The following is a 21,467-nucleotide window of genomic DNA, read 5'->3' as shown; positions in this document are numbered from 1 at the left end:
TCCCTGTGCTTCAGTTTCCCTATCTGTAAGTTAGGGATAATGATAGTATCAGCATCTTAGGTCTGCTGTGGGAATTAAGTGAGCTAATGCTTTTGAAGAGAATAATATGAAATAATACTCTAGAACTTATTAAATGCAGTTTACGTCACTTAAAGTATTAGATAATTATTTATGTTATCTCCTTAAAAATAGCATTTTATTAAAATAAGAATACACTGGAAGCTCCATTGGTTGTGTCAACCATACAGGTACATTTGGCACTATTAACATTTTACAAAGGATAATCCGTTTTTTCTAATGAATCTGCAAAACTGGAAATGTAGCTTGTTGCTGACTGTAGTTCTGAAAGCTATCTTTACTTCCCAGAGCGTTAGCTGCTCTCTGATTATAAAAGAGTAAACGTTACATGATATTTTACATATACGGGGTATTACTCAATAAATGACTAGTTCAATGTACCAGATGGTATTGTACTGGTCTGAAAGACCTTTTCAAAGTATCTAATACGTACTTAGAGAAGTTAGTTGGGTGACTAATCTTGAAAAAAATGGAAGTCTGTCACTCACTCTTCTTATGTTCTTACGTTTTATTTCTATTTTCAATTAGGTAGCCTGTAAATCAAAGGGTAACACTTATGTAAACAGCTCTTCATCGGAATTTATAGCAGCTAATGGTCTTGGTTCATTTATTTATTCATTTATGCTTTCTTCTTCTTCTTTTTTTTTTTTGAATTAGTGTTTGCTCTGTTGCCCAGGCTGGAGTGCGTGACACAATCATGGCTCACTGCAGCCTTGAACCCCCTGGCTCAAGCAATCCTGCTGCCTCAGCCACCTGAATAGCTGGGACTACAGGCAAGTGCCACCACACCCTGCTAAGTTTCCTTTTTTAAAAATTTTGTAGAGAATGCGTCTTTCTACACTGCCCAGGCTGCTCTTGAATTCCTTGCCTCAAGCAATCCTCCTGCTTGGGCCTCCCAAACTGCTGGGATTACGGGCATGAGCCGTCTCATCCAGCCTCATGTATTCTTTTACTCATTAATTTGCCCATTTATTCATTACATTTTAAAAATAATACTGTATTAAAATAAATAAAAGTAGTAGAAGATTGGCTGAGGAATTGATTTGGGGAGAGTCATCACGAACAGAGCACCTGGAAAATAAAGCTGCAACATCGGCACAATGCAACAAAAGCAAATGATTTATGGCAGTCAGGGAAGTCTTCTTGGAGTCAAGTTGAAAGAAATGAATGCTATGCATTGGCTAGGAACCAGTCAGGTGTTAAAGGTAGGATGCATATTTAATCTTTTATGCTGGGATCTTTTATAGGAAGGTTATTTTCTATTCTTTTTGAACAACACTCCCATCTTTTAGGTAAGGAGAATTGAAGTGCAAATAGCCAAAATAAAGCTTGCTCTTTAAGCATTCTCTCTTACGTTTTGAAGACGATGGCAAATTTTATTTGTACATTTAAACTTGCTTGACTTTTTCCCCCCTTACCAATGGGAAAATACGTCAAGACTAAAACACATTCACTATAGACGAAAAACCACTTTAGCAGGGATGCACAATTTTCCCCCAACCCATGTGGCCTTGAAAATGAGCCTGCAAGGGAAGAAACTGGGCTGTATAAAAGTGTCTCTGATTCTTGGGTGGCTTGTGGTTAGTGTTATTGTTTTTAAGAACTGATTTTGGCTTCTGTGGTACATTGACCTGTGCATGGAATCTCCAAGCAAACGTTTCCACTCGGTGGGACACTGGGTCAAAGACAAAGGCTTCGCTTCTTTTCCAGTAACAATGTTTTTTTCTTTGTACTCACATGATGATTGAAAGCCCTCCTCTGTTTTTAGGGCAAACCGTCTTTCTTCAAACAAGCATTCCGTAATTTGGGAAGCTTACTTTTAAGGCTAAAGTTCATCCCAAAGCAGGGTGAGACAACCTTCTATGTGGTTAATTTTAAGGATGTAAAAGGCTTGCTTTCCACTTACAGTTCAATTTCCTACAAGGAGCTGCTATTTCCATAATTAGCCCTTAACATGTTGGTTAAGCCATGTTTCTCCAGAGGGCCACTTCTAACATCCTCTGATTTAAACCATTAGCAGTTTGAACATAGATTAGTTTATTGGATTATCTAGAACGGCTGTAGAGGGATGAACACCGATGCATATATTTTTACAGGGGACAGAGAAAGGAGAAATGAGTGTGGTGCATCATCCAGTTGGATGTCAGAAAAGAGCAGGGCGCTATTTATTGGAGGCAGCTGAATGGACACCTTACAAAGGGGTAGATGACTGCAAATGAGAAAAAGAGGACCGTGAGAGATGAACTGTTCGTGTAACAAACATGTCTGAGGCTTTCTGTGATTAGAGTAAGACCCTGACTGGGGTTTCTGTGCTTAGAGTGAGTCTCTAATCTCACTCTAAATGTCTGATTCATCCAGACACTCGGCCTATGACAGGGCTACATCAGGGATTCTGAGAATTAAGATGTGGCATTAGGACTACATTGTGCAAAGCTGGAGTAATGGAAATTGTTCAAGACCTTAATATTCTCATAAGCAAAAATATGGAACACTTTTGAGAATTTCAGAAAGGTTAGCTGTTCTTTAAAGTGTGAGCTCTTCAGGTACAGCCTGGGCCTATGGAGAACTAAGACACATGTCAGGGCTTCATCACAGTGCTCTTCTGAATGGAATATACTAGACCCATGTGACAGTCCAGAACTTGTGGTCTCATATGCCCTTTGCCTTGTATGTCCAGTTTTTCCCCTGTTCAGTCACATCCCATGTATGCCTCCACTGATGTCCCCCATCTCTCCTCAGCCCTGTCCCCATTTCTCACTTCCCCTGAGTGTAATTTCTGGACAAAGAGAACTGTAGCCACTTCAGCTTCTGGTCTTGCCTTTGGGGTTTCAAATTAAGCCTTATTCTTGGGCTGGCATGACTACCTTAATTCCTCACTCTGAAGGCTCCTTTGTCTCCCTGACTAGATGCAGATTTTTCTTTCTTACCAGGTTTCACTATGATGTACCCAGTTGCTCAAGCAACATATGTATGATGCTTCCTTTAATTCATTCTCTATCAGTGATTTCTGCTAACTTTGTGATATGGTTTGGCTGTGACTCACCCAAATCTCATCTTGTATTGTAATCCCCATAATCCCAGGCGTCACGGGGGGACCCAGTGGGAAGTGATTGGATCATGGGGGTGGGTTCCCTCATCCTATTCTCATGACAGTCAGTGAGTTTTCATGATATCTCATGGTTTTACAAGCATCTGGCATTTCCCCTGCTCATGCTCACTCTCTCCTGCCTCATTGTGAAGAAGGTGCCCGCTTCTGCTTTGCCTTCCACCATGATTGTAAGTTTCCTGAGGCCTCCCCAGCCATGCAGAACTGTGAGTCAATCAAACCTCTTTTCTTTAGAATTTACCCTGTCTCTGGTGTGTGTGTGTGTGTGTTTTATAGCAGAATGGACTAATACACTTTGCATCTAGAGTCATTCTTTCTTCTCTGTCTTTACTGTTACCACCAGAGATAAGACCACTGCCATGTTTCACCAAGACTATAGAATACAGTCTTCATAGGTCTACCCACTTATGCTCTTGTTGTCCCACAAGCTCTTTCTCACTTCGTCCCATGACCGACCTTCCCAAATGTAAACTGGACTCATATCATTCCCCAAATTAAAGACTTTCAACGTCTTCCTGTTGAACTTAAAATAAAATCAGCCTTTTAGTAAAGTTGACAAGGCCTGATGTGACCTTGCTCTGCTCCTGTTTCTACACCTTCATTTTATATCGTTCTTTCTCTTGTTCACTATTTACTATACTTCAGCATAATGAACTTCTTTCGGCCCCTTGGTCACATGAAGCTCTTCTGTATTTTAGAACATCTGACTGAAATCACATTTGTTCTGTTTCTTCCATGACTAGATCTTTCAGTTTGTCTGTCTTTTAACTTTGGTGTTATTTCAACCTTCTGGTTTTTGTTTGTTGCAGGTACTCCAACATTTAATTAACTTAATTATTTTTCTGTTTACACATTTGTTTTGTCTGTTGTATCTCTGTGTGCTTTTTGAGGTCATCACTATGAGTGAGCGGGAGAGTCTTTCATACTCTCAGGTATGAAAGATTGCAAGAAAGTAAGATTGTAAGAAAGTAAGATTGTAACATACTCTGACACATAGTAACTGCTTAATTAACATTCAATATGCAAATAGTCGTGGGTAAGCCTTGTTTCCAATACTTCTGATGAAGACCACATCCCTGCTTACTTTAGGACTGCTCCTCCACACATGCCCTGATTCTACGTGACTATCCAACCATAGGTTAAATTGGTACCACAAATGAATTAGGTTCACATCTCTCAGGAACTTTGAATTTCTAGCCATCTCCCTCTGAATTAACTGCTAAACAGTTGTTTTTTTTTTGCCCTGAATCTAAAGAATTATTGTTCCAGCATCTTAGGTATTGAAATATATTAGTTAGCAAACACAAAATTATGAACACAACTGGTTTTATAGTTTCCTAAGCAAGTCATGCATGCCTTGAGAACTTTCGAGGTTTTACTAAAAGATGGCTTTTCCTAGCCACGCGCATCATTCTGATTTCCCACCTCACATCTCCATCTAGAAGAGCTAATTGCAAAAAGTTCACAGGCGTAATTGCATGGAAACATCAGAATAAGCTATTTATTTGAAGCAAAACTAAATATCTGACTACAGTTATTAGCTCCAAAGTATATCTGACCCAATGGCATTCAATAACCTGTATCTCACCACTGTATTGTATAAAGGCTTGACTCCAATTCAGGAGTTTCAACTTTGCTCGCTGTACATTTGCTTTTCAGTAATGTTAATTAGCTAATTTGTGAGACACGAGCTATAATTAGCATGGTGCTTTGATATTTTATTTCTAACAACAGGAAGATGATTACCTTCAAAAATAATAAAAGATTTAAATCTAAGTAAGGATCTAAATTACAGTCGTTGAGTTGTGGAGAAAAGTGAATTCAGTTAATCCCCATTTGCATGTGCCAATTAGTTAAGTATTAATCAATTTCCTATATAAATGGAAATGAGAATAACAGCATTTTTTGGTAAGATAATGTTTCTCATTAACACAAACACAACCTCCTGGCATTTCATAAAAAAACTTCCACTTTTCATTTTTCTTCTTCAGAATATCTATTGATTTATTTTCCATTGTAATAAAATCTGTGCATCTTAACACATTTGTAGAGATCTTTTCAGAATTTCTCTTAGAATTTAAGAATAAAAAATGGCAAAATTGAGCAGAACTTGAGTATGCATTAATTATTTTTCTTTATTTAAAAAAGTTTTAAATGTCAAAACTCAATTGTTATATAGGAAACTAAAGTAAGGAGCAACTGAAAAATTTCAGATGAGTATGCTTCAGTGTATCTATGCGTCCGTGATAGAGACAGGAGACAGCTAAGAGACCTCGGTGAAACCCCGCCTTAAAGCCTAAAATAGCCTGAAGGCTGAAAAACCGGACTGCAGGTCCGGGTTTGACGCTGGCTCTTTTCGGACTGATTCCCTCTGAATAATGCCCACCTGCGCACTGGGAGGACGGGGTGGAGCCTCGAGAAGTTCGGGGCGTTTGCAGTGGGGAGCAGCCTGGCCTCTTCAGTTCCTGGGTGGTGACCTGGGAATCAATCTGTGAGGCGGGAGTCCTGCAGCGGGGCGCTGTCTCCCTTTGCCGAGACTCCCTCTTTCCTTGTTTCCTGTCACCCAATAAGCCCTGCCCTACCCCCCCTACAATATGTCCACGTGCCTAAATTTTTCTGGTCGTGTGACAAGAATCTGTTTTTTTCTACATCTGTCTATTTATCTAGCATCTTTCCTCTCTATATCTAATCAGATGTGTAGTATGCACGTGTATATATGTTTAAAATACAGTACATAGATTTAAAACAAATATTGCCATTGATTGATACATCAATTAAGTGGGCCATATTTTTGGCATTTGAAAAATCAAAGGCACAGAACTTTCAATGTCATTAAGAAATAAATGAACAACTTTTAAAAAGTACTTTTGACAAACTTAGCTTTGTTGCTTAATTTTGTGCAATTTAGGGCTGACATAGACATGGAATTCACAGAAGCATGAACATGTCAACGTTATCCATCTTTTCGAGTTGGTCTTCTGGGGTATATTTGCTCCACGGCAACCTGGCACTTCATCATCATATTGACATACCTCCAAAATTCAATGACAAATTATTACTACAAGAAGTGAGAAACTAAAATAAAACCAGGTTGGATCTTTGAAATGTAGTTAATGTGGGAAATATGGTAATATGATGAATAGATTAGGGATTTGTTTCTCTATTACCTTACTAAAAAGTTTTATTTTAGGTGTTGGCTAACTATCAGTTGGCCAGTAGAATCCCAAATGACACCTTCTTGATTATTAGATTTTTTTCTCTGCCATTTATACAAGGCAATATCAATTAGTGTGTTTATTTCCAAAGTGTTAATCAAGTCACAAACTTATGAACATAATGTAAATTATATTAGTCTTAAAATGTTTTCCCTGTTTTTATTTGCTTAATAAAATAAACAAACCAAAACCACCTACAACTTAAGACTTAAAAATAATTAAAGCAATAAAAGTGAAAAGCTTCTCTGCCCACTCCTATTCTTAAAATCTCAAACCCCAGAGGCAACTATAATTAATATTTTGTGCCTATATTTGAAATTTTTAAAAATTTTAATCAAAAGTATCCACATATATACAAATATAACACACTTTTCAAAAATGGAATTGTGTTGATAATATGGTTATACCATAATTTATTCAACTATTTCCTTATTGGTATATAATTAGTTTTTGTTTTCTTTTCCATTACACAGGATGCTTTAGTAACATCCTAAGACAAACATTTGTCTCCTCGTGAGCTTCTTTCTTTTTGTTTGTTTGCTTTTTTGTTTATATCACTAAGCAGAATGATTCTATTAAATTCAGTTCAAGAACATCTGTGAGAGGGCCTATTTCCTCACACCTTTATCATCCCTAAGTTTTGGCATTCTCTTAAGTTTTGTCAATCTTATGGTAACGTTATTTTACATGTATTTAAATACCAATAAGGCAGAATATCTTTCAAATGTTTGCATATTGTCCGTTTGCATTTCCTTTTCCTTCAATCTCCTGTTTATTTCAGTGTTATGAACCTACACAAGACTGCAATATCAGTAACTCTGTGGTCAATATAAAGCCCCGAAATTCAGAATAAGGTTTGAATTCAGATGGATTTCCTAATCTTGTTATACAATAATCAAATTCTCTTAATACTTCTTTTATTTTCCTCTGGTTTCAAGATCTGAACTCTTCCTTTATTTGGCTAGAATATGGAACGAATTGAAACTAAAAAAGAAAATATTTGAAATAACTTTGCATCTGAATTGATAAGAGGGTATACTTTGTGATGGTGCTAATGGCCTAAATGCCTCTCTTGGGGTTTATTCAGATGACGCTTAAGGGCTCACTCAAAGCTCAAAAGCTAGGACTATTTAATGTTTGATCAAGAAGGTAATCACACAAATTGTAACTTATCCTGAAAATGTTCTGATTGTGGCTGTATAGTTGGAGGCCAGTCTACACACACACACACACACATAGACACCACACACACACACATACATATGTGTCCGTATATGTATGTGTTGTGCATATGTCTGTGTTTATATCTATATCTACTTAAATTTTTTTCTAAAACATATATCTGTGATTTCAGAAGACCAATTTAGATTGGCATTATTTTAAGAATCTATAAACTTTTTGATAGTATTTTAGAAAGTTGTCAGTAAAGAATTCTGCCTTGGAAATAACTTAGACTTCTTAGCTACCATTGTTCTTTTTTAAATGATTTTAAAAAACTGTTTCTAGTAGTTGATATTTTTTTCTAAAACATGATTAATAATAAAAAATCACAAATTCATAAACAAATTGTTTTAATTCATAGGGCATTTTATTTATGAAGCTGTTATAATTTTAAAATATTAGCAGAATTAATTCTATAATATCTCTTTGAGAATAACAAAGGTTAGTAGGGATATATAGGTAGTCAGCAATGGCTATATACTCTATGTGCCACTGTTGAAAGGTGGCTTTGATTGTATTGCAATATTGTGTCAACTTGCACTGCTTTCTTTATATCTTATAGTCAAGTCACTGCTCTCGTCATTTAGGTATTTACTGAGGTTTCAATATTTAGACTTTTAAAATCTTTCATTGCCATAAGCCACTTTAATTAATTCCTTCATCTCAGGAATGGTGATTCTACCACCTTCCTGACATCACAGTGGCATGATTAATTCGTTAATGTTTGTAAAGTGCTTTGAGAATGTAAAGCGCTAAATAAGTGTTAAGCACTTTTGAGTATCACAATCAATCAACATAATGTTTTATAGTTCAAAATCTCTTGCTACTTCAAATATAGTAATTTAGTTAATGTGAGAGTTCTTATGAAATTGAAACTTTGTCACAAAATTAACAGAAATTTTATAAATTACAAATATGTAGCAGGGATCAGAGTTACACTGATTTATCTATTTAGTGTTTTAGTTTGTATCCAGTATTAATTTTCATCTTTAACCAAAAACAAGAAACATTTCTTATTTTAACTTTCTGCTTTCATTTTATGTATTGTGAATGCTCATACAATAATGTATCATGGAGTCTCCATAGTTGTCCTGAATTGTGACTATGGCATCTAATTTCCAAAAGTATTGCTGCTGGCTTTCAAAGAACGTCTGAGGGCTGGAGTTACAATTAATTTATCCTTGTGTCTTTACAAAATCTAATAAATGGCTTTGCATTAATAAAAATAAGTGGCAAGAATTTTGTAGTGTAGATTTTAGGTACTATGAGATGATTTTTGTATCTAGTAGATGTAATCTAAAAACACCTGAAAGAGACCCAGGTATATTGACTCTAAGACCAGTTGTACTGATAACGAAGGTAAGAAACACAAATTCTTTTTCATTTCTTTAAATTCCAGAGGATGTTCATATCTTTGTGCAGAAGTGACACATTAAATCAAGTTTATTCATCTATATTTAATGTAGAAATGAGGGAATGATAACTAGAAAATAATTCCTTGTTATTAAAATAGCGAATAAAGTATTCTTTAAAAATACCATACATAGATAATGCAAATACATAAAAATACATTGCAGTCTTTGTGATAGCATATAAGTTCACTTTCTTGGGGGAATGTTTAAAGCATATAACGGACAGAATGAAAGAGCAAACAGTTTGTGTAGCCTAGACAGCTTTCTCTTGCTTTTGTAGATCTAAGGACATTTTTTCTCTGTGTTGACGTCAATTTTTTCATGAGAATAATCTGAGAATGGCAAAGGATTTAATTAGGTAACTGACTTTGCAAAAACAAACCACATTTTTAAAAAAGTGCAGATTCCAGAATTCCCACCCATTCTAGGAATTTACTTTTCTGGGTTCCTGAAGATTGTGTAGCATAATCTTATAGATGAGAACAGTGAGTTTCAATACATTCCTGTAACCTTGCTGGGGCACAGGACTGAGCTGGTGGGCTGCTCATGCAAGTGTACTGGTCATCTCGCTGCTCTTTGTGGGTGAGGGACTGAGCATAAGTTTGGGAATTAGGCAGGCTTGGCCTGGAGCCAACTTCTGTCTTTGCCACATTCTATTTGCGTGACTTTGCGTACATCAGTTATCTGCATTTCGGTTTTAGTTTCTTGTACAATGGAGAAGTAAAGCCTGCTTTTCTAGGTTGCTGTAAAGATTACAGATAATGTACCATAAATACACAGTGCAGAGGCTGATATGCAGTCTAGAGGTCCATAATTGAGGGCTAAATAATGTAATTAGCTGGCAGTCCTTTTACACATATTTATCTCAATTAGAAAATAGTGATTATTACCATATTGTATTATATTAATTATATTAGTATAGTAGCTTACACTAAACAACTCTCTACATTTATTCGTTTAATTTCACTACAATGCTAGGCTGGTGTTTTATTTCTATTTTACAATTGGGAAAACTGATACTGAGAGAGATTAATGGACGTGTGTAACACAATCAAGACTCATGAAAATTAAGTATCCAACCCAAGGCCACAAAGCTTGTGCCTAGAGACCTGGACCTCTGTCAAGTTGGCTTGTCTTCCCTTTTGCATGTTATGCTACAGCTGTCTGCCGCGATGACTTATTAATTGTACCCTTTAGCGGTGATCCTAAGTATAAGCAAGATAAATCTCTCCAAAAGGGAAAAGTATTAAAAAAAAACAAAACAAAACAAAAAAAAGAGGGTAGACCAAGAAGAAAGAAATGTATAAGAATAGAAAAGTTCAAAATGTGGTATGTAGGGGTCCTAAATAACCAACACCATTGACACATTCTGTTACATTAATTTCAGGATTAAAAAAAAACATACACTATTTCATTACTGTGGAGTAAAATTAATTCCAAAAGAAGGATTTTTTTTTCTTAGTGTGCTATCAGTTAGACAAGATCAGTTTACACCATATCTTCTCTTTGCCACCAACTTTCCTGACTAAAATAAACTCAATGTAGTATCTGTAACTGCCATAGCACTCATTTGTCACTGGTGAATGCACATAGTGTCGTCCACCGTGGCAGTGACTTTATCCATGGTTCCTTGGGGAACCACAGTATACCACTTTCAGTGCTTGGTGAACTCATAAAGCTATTTATAATGTGTAACACAACCATTAATAGGTTAAATATTTATAACCATATTTAATAGCTGTGTATCATTGGTATAACAAAAAAACACATATGGAAAGAAAATGGTTTCTCTTTCAAAGGCAAAACTGATTTCTTGGTCTTTAAATGTACCTTAGAGGGAAATTAGAATAACATTTACACAAAATTCAGGAAAGGTGTCCTACCATTTTTGTAGCATATCCTTAATAGTATTATTACTTATGTGAACACTACATATTTTTTTGGAGTTCTGTTTTTCTTACCATCTTGTGCCTCTCTGTGGTTAGTTCATGTGGCATTAGTTTATCTGCTACATATCTCAAAGTTAACCCACATAAAACTGAACATCTGACCCCGCCCTTCCACAATGGCTCCACCTGAAATCATCCCTTCCCAGCTGATGGCACATTCCATTCTTTTTGTTGCTCAGGCTACTAACCTTGGAGTCATTCATCCTTCACTTCTGTCTTTCCCTTCTCTCTCTCTTTGGATGTTACTAGAAATATGTTCATTAACATAAAATATCTTACAGTTTCAGGAAGTTCACAGATACCTTCAAGCCTAGAAATTTTATGTAATTTAGCTTAAGAACCTCTATTAAATGCCTCTTCCAAGTTTATAATCACAATGTGTTTTAAAGTTTTAACTGTAAAATGATATAAAATAAAATATAACTATTTTCTAATAAATAAATGATACATTAATAGTTGGTTCTTTTAATCAATAGAAATATTACCTTAATTGGCACTTCTCATTTTCTTTCCAAGTATTGGTAATAAGAAAGCCTTGTGTGGAAAATTAGTCATGAAGGTACTTAAGAGTCAGTCATGGGACTACGGATCTACCTTAACCAATTCTAGAAAACTTGGGTATTCATGGTATGACCAAAGGATGGGGCTTCTGTAGCTCACCAGGTTTTAAAGCTAATTTATAACTGCAATATGAAAAGAGTGTCACTACCATGTATGCAAGAAAAAGATGTGAGAAATTGAAAAAAAATTCGCACTGGGTGATTTGTTTTTCTAAGACCAGCCGGCGAGCGCAAAAGAACCAGCGGGTAGGCAAGGGTAGGAGCAAAACTGCAAGTTTATTTTGGTAACCTAAGTTGTGGGGAAGAAGTCTGTCGGCCTCCAGCAAAGAAGGCCAGCAGAGTCCCCCGGTGGGGCTCTCGGATGGAGTTCCCACAGTCCCGACATCCTGACAGGAGTGGGGCTGTGAGAAGGCCGCGTGGGACCCTGGCCAAAAGCGGCTTTTGTAGGAGTGGGAGCGCAATAGGCGGGGCACGGGCGTGTCAGGGGGCGTTCCACAGGTGCGACCGGGTAAATCTAGGTCTCTTCGGATTGACATCACCTGGCACATGCCCAGTTGGTCTGCACCCTCCCTGGGCGCCGGCTGCATTTTCGCGCGCGCGGGAAGGGTTGGTGAAGAAGAACCCGGAAGTGCGCCATCCTGCCTCTGTTCGTCCAAACAGTCCAACCTTTTATTGATAATAGTGATAAAGGGGCGCTGTGGTCTGTCTGGCTACTTCCTGCTGTTAAGGGGCGTCGTTAAGGTCGGGGCCCATGGTTGGTATTTGGACGCACGGATGAAAAATAAAATAAGGCACAGTATTAGTATAGGAATGAGGAATGGAAGCATTTGTTGGAATATGGGCAAAACCCAGAAGGATGGTCCTGGCAAGGTTGGGGAGTATGAGATAGTTAAGAAAATTTAGTAAGTTTGAGGCGAGTGGGGGAAAGCCAAACTGATTTCCACTGATTGCTTTCGGTAGGGGCCCTTTTTAGTTGGGAATGAGAACAAGTGCGCAAAGTAGTTGTTGGCCAGGCAGCAATTAAGGAGTGGAGTTTTTGTGGAGTGGATGGCTTTCCACTTACTCCTACTACAGAGATATTGGATGGAAGGCTAGGTCCAGAGAAGGACGGCAAAACAGAATAGGTAGCCTCGCTGTCGATTAAAAAATTAATTGTCTTACCCGCTACCAGGAGAGTTACCTGCAGCTCGGCGAGGGAGATGGGGGTCCCCGAGTCTCGGCACCTTCAGTTGTCGTCGTCGTCCAGATATTGGAGCTGGAAGGAGCTCCCAGGATCCTGGGAAAGGGGGTCATGTGGAGACGCAGCACCTGTTCTCAGGGTGGGGCAATCAGACTTCCAGTGCTCTCCCTGCTGGCAAGCAGGGCAGGGGGTTGCTGGTGGACGAGGGTTAGGACATTCACTGGCCGAACGTCCTGATGCCTTGCACTTATAGCAAGGCTGCGATGGGGCTCGGGGACCTTGCGGACACCTGTTGGCATAGTGTCCTGCCTTGCCGCACTTATAGCAGGCAGGCTCCTTTTGTAGCCTTGGAGTCTGCGGAGTATGTGCTCTCTGGCCTGGGGTTACGACTGGGCTGTAAAGCCGCTGCTAGGAGCTGTAACTTCTGTTTGAGGCGAGCCTGCCGTCTCCTCTCTGGAGTTATAGACCTTAAAGGCTAATTTAACCAGGTCTTGTATTGGTGTCTGAGGACCATCCTCTACCTTTTGAAGTTTTTACGAATGTCAGCAGCTGATTGAGAAATGAAATAAGACACCAAAATGGTGGCCCCTGTGGGGGAGGCCAGATCTAACCGGGTATACTGGGTTAGAACCTCAGTCAGTTTAGGGTAGAGGTTAGGATAACCTGGAGGTCATGCCAAGTTAAGTCATAGGCCTGACAAAGGTGTCTAAATTCCTTTATGTATATGGTAGGATTAGCTGAGAAATCACCTAAATGCTTCTCAATTTTGGAAAGATCGGCCAATGAAAAAGGGACATGTACTCTGACTACCCCTTCTGCCCCAGCCACCTCTCGCAAAGGCGCTAACACTGTAGGAGGGTGTGGGCAGAGATAGGGGACTCAAGACAGCCAGTTGGGGGCCCCGAAGGAGGCACGGGACTGAGTGGATTACTAGTAGATAAGGAGGAGGAAGAAGGAGTCTGGATGGGGGGAGGAGGAGGAGTCTGGGCAGGAAGGGAGGGGGTGGAGAGAGCGGGGAGTATAGGGACGAGAGCTTAAGGCCCAAAAGCCTTGTATGTAATTAATTTCGGACCACTTGCCTAGCCGCTGGCAGAAATTGCTGAGGTCGATCACGCCACAGTGGAAAGGAAAATTAACCGCTTGCTCTTAAGGTCTTGTTCAAGCTGTAAGGTTTTTAAATTGGTTAGGAGGCACCCTAAGGGGGTGCTCTTTGGAAATTTGGACTGGGGTGTTTCCCGTTTGTTTCCTCTTTACGGACACAATGGACACAATGGAAATGGAAGTGGATCTCTGCCTGGCTTCAAAGCGTCCTTTGGAACCAGCAGAGACAGACTGGAGGCTCTTGAAGCCAAAGTGGAGATTACCTTCAGGCGGACGTCTCCGTCCTGAATGGGTCTCCCGAGCCACTTGGTGGCTCAAAATGGACCTCGGACCTGCACAGGATTTCTGGCCGAGGGAGGTAAAGAGGAGACAAGGGCACTTACCCCAGAGAGGCCATGAGAGTGAGGGAAGCGGGTCTCAGGTCCTGGTCTGTCTGCGGTGTGGGAGCAGGAGGAGGTTCCTCAACCCCTAGAGGCCTGAGGAGGGGTCTCCTCCCAGGTCTTCGGCACCAACTGATTTGTTTTTCTAAGACCAGCCGAGCGAGTGCAAAAGAACCAGCGGGTAGGCAAGTGTAGGAGCAAAACTGCAAGTTTATTTTTGGTCACTTAAGGTGTGGGGGAGAAGTCTGTTGGCCTCCGGCAAAGAAGGCCGGCAGAGTCCCCCCCGGTGAAGCTCTCCGACGGAGTTCCCACAGTCCCGACATCCTGACAGGAGTGGGGCTGTGAGAAGGCCGCGTGGGACCCTGGCCAAAAGCGGCTTTTGTAGGAGTGGGAGCGCAATAGGCGGGCCATGGGCATGTCGGGGGGCGTTCCGCAGGTGCGACCGGGTAAATCTTGGTCTCTTCGGATTGACATCACCTGGCGCATGCCCAGTTGGTCTGCACCCTCCCTGGGCGCCGGCTGCATTTTCGCGTGGGAAGAGTTGGTGAAGAAGAACCCGGAAGTGCGCCATCCTGCCTCTGGTCGTCCAAACACTGGGAATCGTACTTTGGTAGGTAAATCAACAGCAACCAAGAACATTTTTATTATACAATTTGGAATTGCACTATTATCATATAAACTTTGTTGAGTCTGTAAAACCTTTGCTTGAGATTCTTAGTTCTTGACTTTTTAGAACTATGACAGTCTATTTGTTGCTCAATAATTATGCTTATCATTTTTAGTTTTAAGCAATAATAAGGGATCTGGATTTTCTTGGTTATGTCACTTTTCCATTTATTTAATGATATTATTTCTTAAGGAATTATGTTTTTATTTTAAGGCTTTAATATTTAATCATTTATAAGTGAGTGATTCAGCTTTTAAATCAATGCCCTCAAATTTAAAACAATTAACAATTACAGTATTTCAATTGAAATATTGACTATCAACACTCTGAGAAAGCAGAGGTAAAACTTACTTGCTATGAATAGAACAAATTGAATCTGGACTCTTACAGATGTATCTATGTGTTCTTATAGCAAAGTTGGGAAATTTTAAAGAAATTTTAGTAATAATTAGCATACTTTTGGATTGTAACTATCATACTTGGAATTCTAAATTTTGGAATGGTTTATGAAATAAGAGATCAAGTATTTTATTTACTTATTTATTTTTGAGACAGAGTCTTGCTCTGTTGCCCAGGCTGGAGTGCATTGCACAATCATGGCTCACTGCAGCCTCAACCTCCTGAGTTCAAGCGCTCCCAAGACCCCAGCCTCTCAAGTAACTGGGACCATAGGCACGTACAAATAGATTTTTAAAAGTCTTATTGAGTTAGAAATATCAAAGAAGCTAAAAAACATATGTGTTTGTGGAATTATTTTAAAAATAAGTAGCAAAGTCAGAATTTGAGAAGTTATTAAGTAAATACAATAATATCATTTTATTGCTAAAATAAAAGAAATGTTTTTATTTACTGAAACTAACATTGGTACAAGTTTCTATCATACTATAGTAAACTTTTAGAGTTAGAGGTGATTTTAGAGTTTGCTTCATTATAAATTAAGTACAATAAACATTTGGGAGTACTCAATATTGGGATAAAAAAATTCAAAAATATTTTTCGTCATTGACTGTGTTAGGAACTAGGAGGTATAAGATAAGTATATGATGCTATTTTATTGTGGTCATTATCATACAACATACAGCAAGAGGAATAAACCTTTTGCTACTGTTCTCTTTTTCAACACCGCTGGCCTGGCAGTCATTACTAACTGAAAACTACATACGTATGCTAAAACCTGGGAGTGGTTTCATAATACTTTGAATATTTTCCTTAAAATTGTCACTTTCACTTGATCTGAGTTGGCTAATAGGTGAAACTTACCATTTTGTATCCATAGTACAACACATATATCATAGCTTATGATCTTGTCTGGCTAAGAATTATATCCTTTTTTGTTGGAAAGATTTGAACAGTGTATCATACAACTTTTTCTCTGGGATTGTCCAATGCACTGCTGCTAAACATTTCAGCTTTCTCCTTAAACGGGCCCATGTCTCTTGAATAAATACAATAATACATCTTTCATATTTATAGAGAGTACATGGTATAACATACCTAACAACTTTCAGGAAGCCTAATAAATTATCACCAATTATAAAATTCTGAGTATAAGAAGTAATTAGTTTAGAAAAGAACATCAAATAACACTATTTTAAAAAATTAAGGGGCTAAGGGCATATTTAGATATACCTTTGGTACCCAATATAGCAGCCTATGTTAATAAATATGTATTTTTTCCTTACTATTACTGATGTAATGTAAAAGTCTCCTCTAAAGATCAATATGACATTTGAAAAAAAGAATCCAAGCATAAAAGCATGCATATATTTAGTGTAATATTCTTTGCTTTCCTTAACATGGAGCATAAAAGCCTTTTAGTAACTGATGTAAAATTCTTAAAATAGACTGCATTATCTTCAACCATATTATCTATTCCCATATGTCATATAATGACAAAGTTTCCACCAGAATACCAGGAAATATACAAAAGGAGTCAGTACGTGGTATTGTTTTCTTCATGTCTTTTGGGAGAGATGCTAAATTTGATTCTGAATTTTACTGCTAAATTTGATTCTGAATTTTACTGTAACATAATAAAAAAGATAAAGATATATTTCAGTTTTTAAAAGCATCATAAGTTAGGGTATACTATGTTTTCTCTGATTTCAAACACCATATAAATATGTGAAAGCTCAGATGTTACATTCCTACTAATATTCATTCATTATTAAACCGTTATTTTCTAGATCCTAATTGTTCTAGATTACAGCAATGAATACAAAAGCAAAACACATTTCTTGCTGTGGTAGGCAGCCTCTGAAATGGTCCCCAGTGATCTCTGCCTTTTGGTACTCACATCCTTGTATAATACCCTCCCCCAAGTGTTTGCTGAACCTAATGATCCATTTCTGATGAATATGATACAGGAAAAGTAATGGGATGCCATTCCAAGATTAGGTTGTGAAACGACTGCCTTGCTCAAGCTTTCTCCTGCTCTCTTTCTCTCCAGGAGTCCTCACTCCGAAGAAAACTCTGCCATGTTGTGAGCGGCCTATGGAAAGGCCCATGTGTCAAGGAACTGACATCTCTGATTAGCCCCCAGTGAGAACCTGGTGGGTGCGTGCCAATGGCCATCTAAGGGAACTTAGAGCGTATCTTCTGAGACTTCCTAACTAGACGTATGAGTGAGTTTGGAAGTAGATTCTTCTCCATTTGAGCCTTGGGTTGACTACGGCCTCTGCTAATACCTTGATTGCAAGATACTTTGAGTCAATGGCACCCAGCTAAGCTGAAACCAGACCTGACCCAGAGAAACTGAGATAATAAATGTTTATTGTTTTAAGCTGCCACATTTTGAGGGTAATTTGACACACAGCAATAAATAATGAATACAGTTGCCCTCACTGTTTCTATTCAGATGTTTACACCAGACCTAAGGAGATATTTTGGCGTACAGGGGATACAAGAAGAAATGTGAACAGTATGGCAGTTCCTCACAAAATTAAACATAGAATTAAAATATGATATAAGAATTTCACTTCTGGGTATCTATATCTAAAATAATAAAAAAAATCACGGACTCAGAGGCCGAGTGGCGAGGTCCAGCTCCTTGAAAGAACAGTAACCTACCCCTGTGGGTCATCATCATACCCTCTGATCTGGCAAAGAAGAAGGCAGCCCAAAAGGAGGCTGCCGAAGCTCGACAGCGGCCCAGAAAAGGACATGAAGAGCATAAGATGCTGTCACAGAACCACAGGTGGCAGAAATGAGGCCAGTGGCAGAGACACCACAGAAGTGGATTTGCTGACCAAGGAGCTAGAGGACTTTGAAATGAAGAAAGCTACTGCTCGAGCTGTCGCTGGTATCCTGGCCTCTCATCCCAGCAGTACTGACATTCACATTATCAACTTCTCACTCACCTTTCACAGTCAAAAGCTGCCCAGTGACACGAAGCTGGAATTGAATTCAGGCCGTTGTTATGGCCTCATTGGCTTAAATGGAATTGGAAAGTCCATGCTGCTCTCTGCTACTGGGAAACATGAAGTGCCCATCCCTGAGCACGTCGGCATCTACCATCTGACTCGAGAGATGCTCCCTAATGACAAGACCCTTGCAGTGTGTGATGGAAGTTGACACAGAGCAGGCCATGCTGGAGAGAGAGGCAGAGCATCTGGTTTGTGAAGATGCAGAGTGTGAGAAGCTCATGGAACTCTATGAGTACCTGGAGAAGCTGGATGCTGATAAGGGCCTCGCAAATCTTGCACAGACTGGGTTTTGCACCTGCCATGCAGCGCAAAAAGCTAAAAGACTTCAGTGGGGGCTGGAGGATGAGGGCTGCCCTTGCCAGAGCCCTCTTTATTTAGCCCTTCATGCTGTTCCTGGATGAGCCCATCAACCATCTGGACCTAGATACTTGCATGTGGTTGGAAGAAGAACTAAAAACTTTTAAGAATATCTTGGTCCTTGTCTCCCATTCCCAGGATTTTCTGAATGGTGTCTGTACCAACATCATTCACATGCACCAGAAACTGAAGTATTATATGAGTAATTATGATCAGTATGTGAAGTTGTGGCTAGAGCTGGAGAAGAACCAGATGAAGAGGTTTCACTGGGAGCAAGATCAGATTGCGCACATGAAGAGCTACATTGTGATGTTTGGCCATGGCAGTGGTAAGCTGGCCTGGCAGGCCCAGAGCAAGGAGAAGATGCTACAGAAAATGATGGCATCAGGGCTGACAGAGAGGATCGTGAGTGACAAGACACTGTCATTTTATTTCCTACCATATGGCAAGATCCCTCCATGCGTCATTATGGTGCAAAATGTGAGCTTCAAGTATACAAAAGATGGACCTTGCATCTACAATAATCTAGAATTTGGAATTGACCTTGACACATGAGTGACTCTGGTAAGGCCCAATGGAGCACGGAAATCAACTCTTCTGAAGCTGCTAACTGGAGAGCTACTACCCACAGATGGCATGATCTGAAAACACTCTTGTGTCAAGACAGGGCATTACCATCAGCATTTGCAAGAGCAGCTGGACTTAGATATCTTGCCTTTGGAGTACATGAAGTGCTACCCAGAGATCAGGAAGAAATGAAGAAGATCATTGGGTCACATGGTCTCACTGGGAACCAACAGGTGAGCCTAATCTGGAACGGGTCAGATGGGCAGAAGTACCAAGTGTGTCTGGTCTGGCTGGCCTGGCCGAACCACCACATGCTCTTCCTGGACAAGTCCACCAATCACCTGGATATTGAGACTGTCGACACCCTGGCAGATGCCATCAATGAGTTTGAGGGTGGTAGCTGCTGGTCAGCCATGGTTTCAGACGCATTCAGCAGTTTGCACAGGAAATTTGGGTGTGTGAGAGGCAGACAATCACCAAGTGGCCTGGAGACATCCTGGCTTACCAGGAACACCTCAAGTCCAAGCTGGTGGATGAGGAGCCCCAGCTCACCAAGAGGACCCACAACGTGTGAGGCCTCTACCTGGGCTTGGGTCAGGATCTCCATCTGGGAACTAACATCTACTACCCTGACCAGCCGCTCAGGACAGGACCCTGGGGCTACACTCCTGCATTGATGCAATTTCGCTTCCCCAGCCTCTCCCCTGCCCCTCAACCTCCCTTAACTGCACTCTCTTATCTATAGCTGGACAGTACTTGTCCATTTTTTGTCCTCCTTTCAGTTACATCTGTCCATGTCTGGAATTGGCTAGCCATTCGCTCCAGGCTCTTGCTGGTTGCCTTACTCTGAACGTGATGCAGTCAGAGGTACCTGCAGATTAGCCCAAGGGCCCAAGCCCCGGATTTGGCTTGTAGAGGGGCTTAGGATCCTCATTTTCTGGGTTTTGATGATGTTGGAGGAATACCCCCCAATCCACTGCCCCCATTCCTTTTTTGCTTCTAGTTTGGAGCTCTGGACCAGGACCTTCATCCTGGTCAGTTTTTAAATAATTATTTAACAGTGTAACTTTTAGACCTGCATGACATCTACAAAGTGCCCAATAAAGAAAGAGAAAGCCACAGTTCCCCCTCCCCCCAAAAAATAAATAAATAAATCAGGGCCTCAAACAGATATATGTATATGTGTATGTTTATCACAGTAAAAAAAATAAAATATGTATATACAGGAAAAGAAAGAACTAATGTAAAGGAACACCCTCACTATACTCCCACACTTTCCCTAAGCTCAGACAATTGAGGGTAGCTGAGTAATTGTCAAAGTTTGGTGAATCAGAATCACAAGAGTAGTCAAGGTGCGAGGTCGATGCTCTTGGTGGTGAAGGGAGGCATTGGTGATGCTTCTCCACCCCACAGAGAATCAAGAAGGGTCAGAGTTGCTTAAATGCACAAAATAATAAAATCACGTTCAGCAGAAAGAGACATAGAAGCAGAGGTAACAGAGCTTCCAAGCCAGCGTGGACGTTATAGATAGTCAGGCGAGACAAGGTAATAGAGAACTGCAGAGTGTTGTCTGGGAAATGTGGCATAGCCTTGATTGGTCACCGATGTGGTGGCCATGTGTAAGCCCAGAGGTTATTTAGAAATTGCCCTGGTCCACATAATTGGAGGAGCTTTTGTGAGTTGGGTGTTTAGGGTTAGGCTGTTCATGGCACTTCACACAAAGCTGAATCTATTCTATCATCCAGCTAGTCGGGAGACAGAATGAGAGGTGAGGATTTAGGGCTGGACTGAGAAAATACATTCAGGCAGAGAACACATGGATACATTCGTCTGAGTACATGTATAAGACCTTTGTTTTTACACCTACAGGTAAGATTTAGAGGACAAAGGTAACCAAAAGTGTATCAGGCTGTCAGATGAAACCTCCCTGCTGAGTCCTCCTGCATGGGGAACTAGAATATGAATCTGCCTTGTTGGATCACACAGGAGGCTCGGGGATACCATATCACTCTCTAAGTCTAGGGATGAAAGTCTCTAAGTCCTAGTGTCACTTTTTCAGACTCTAGGTTTTTTGATTTCTTCAACATCTGAATAAAGTGTGAAGAGGACTTAATACAATTGAAAGGTTATATTATGACTTATTTCTCAGGGTTTTTGGTTCCTTACTCAGTGGTGGTGAATGCAGAGTGAGGTGGTGACAGAGTCTAGGAAGAGGCTTCTAACACCGTGCTCACCAGTGGCTCAGTGAA

At 39.9% G+C, this 21,467-nt stretch overlaps 1 pseudogene; it reads left to right on the top strand.

Moving 5' to 3' along the window:
• Positions 1-1,178: 1,178 nt before the first annotated feature.
• Positions 1,179-19,792, top strand: LOC111545158 (annotated as a pseudogene).
• The last annotated feature ends 1,675 nt before the right edge of the window (positions 19,793-21,467 follow it).

Source organism: Piliocolobus tephrosceles, chromosome 2 (genome assembly GCF_002776525.5).
Source record: "Piliocolobus tephrosceles isolate RC106 chromosome 2, ASM277652v3, whole genome shotgun sequence".
NCBI classification, from domain to species: domain Eukaryota; kingdom Metazoa; phylum Chordata; class Mammalia; order Primates; family Cercopithecidae; genus Piliocolobus; species Piliocolobus tephrosceles.
Note: the sequence above shows the minus strand (reverse complement) of the source record. Positions and strands in the feature narration are given on the sequence as shown.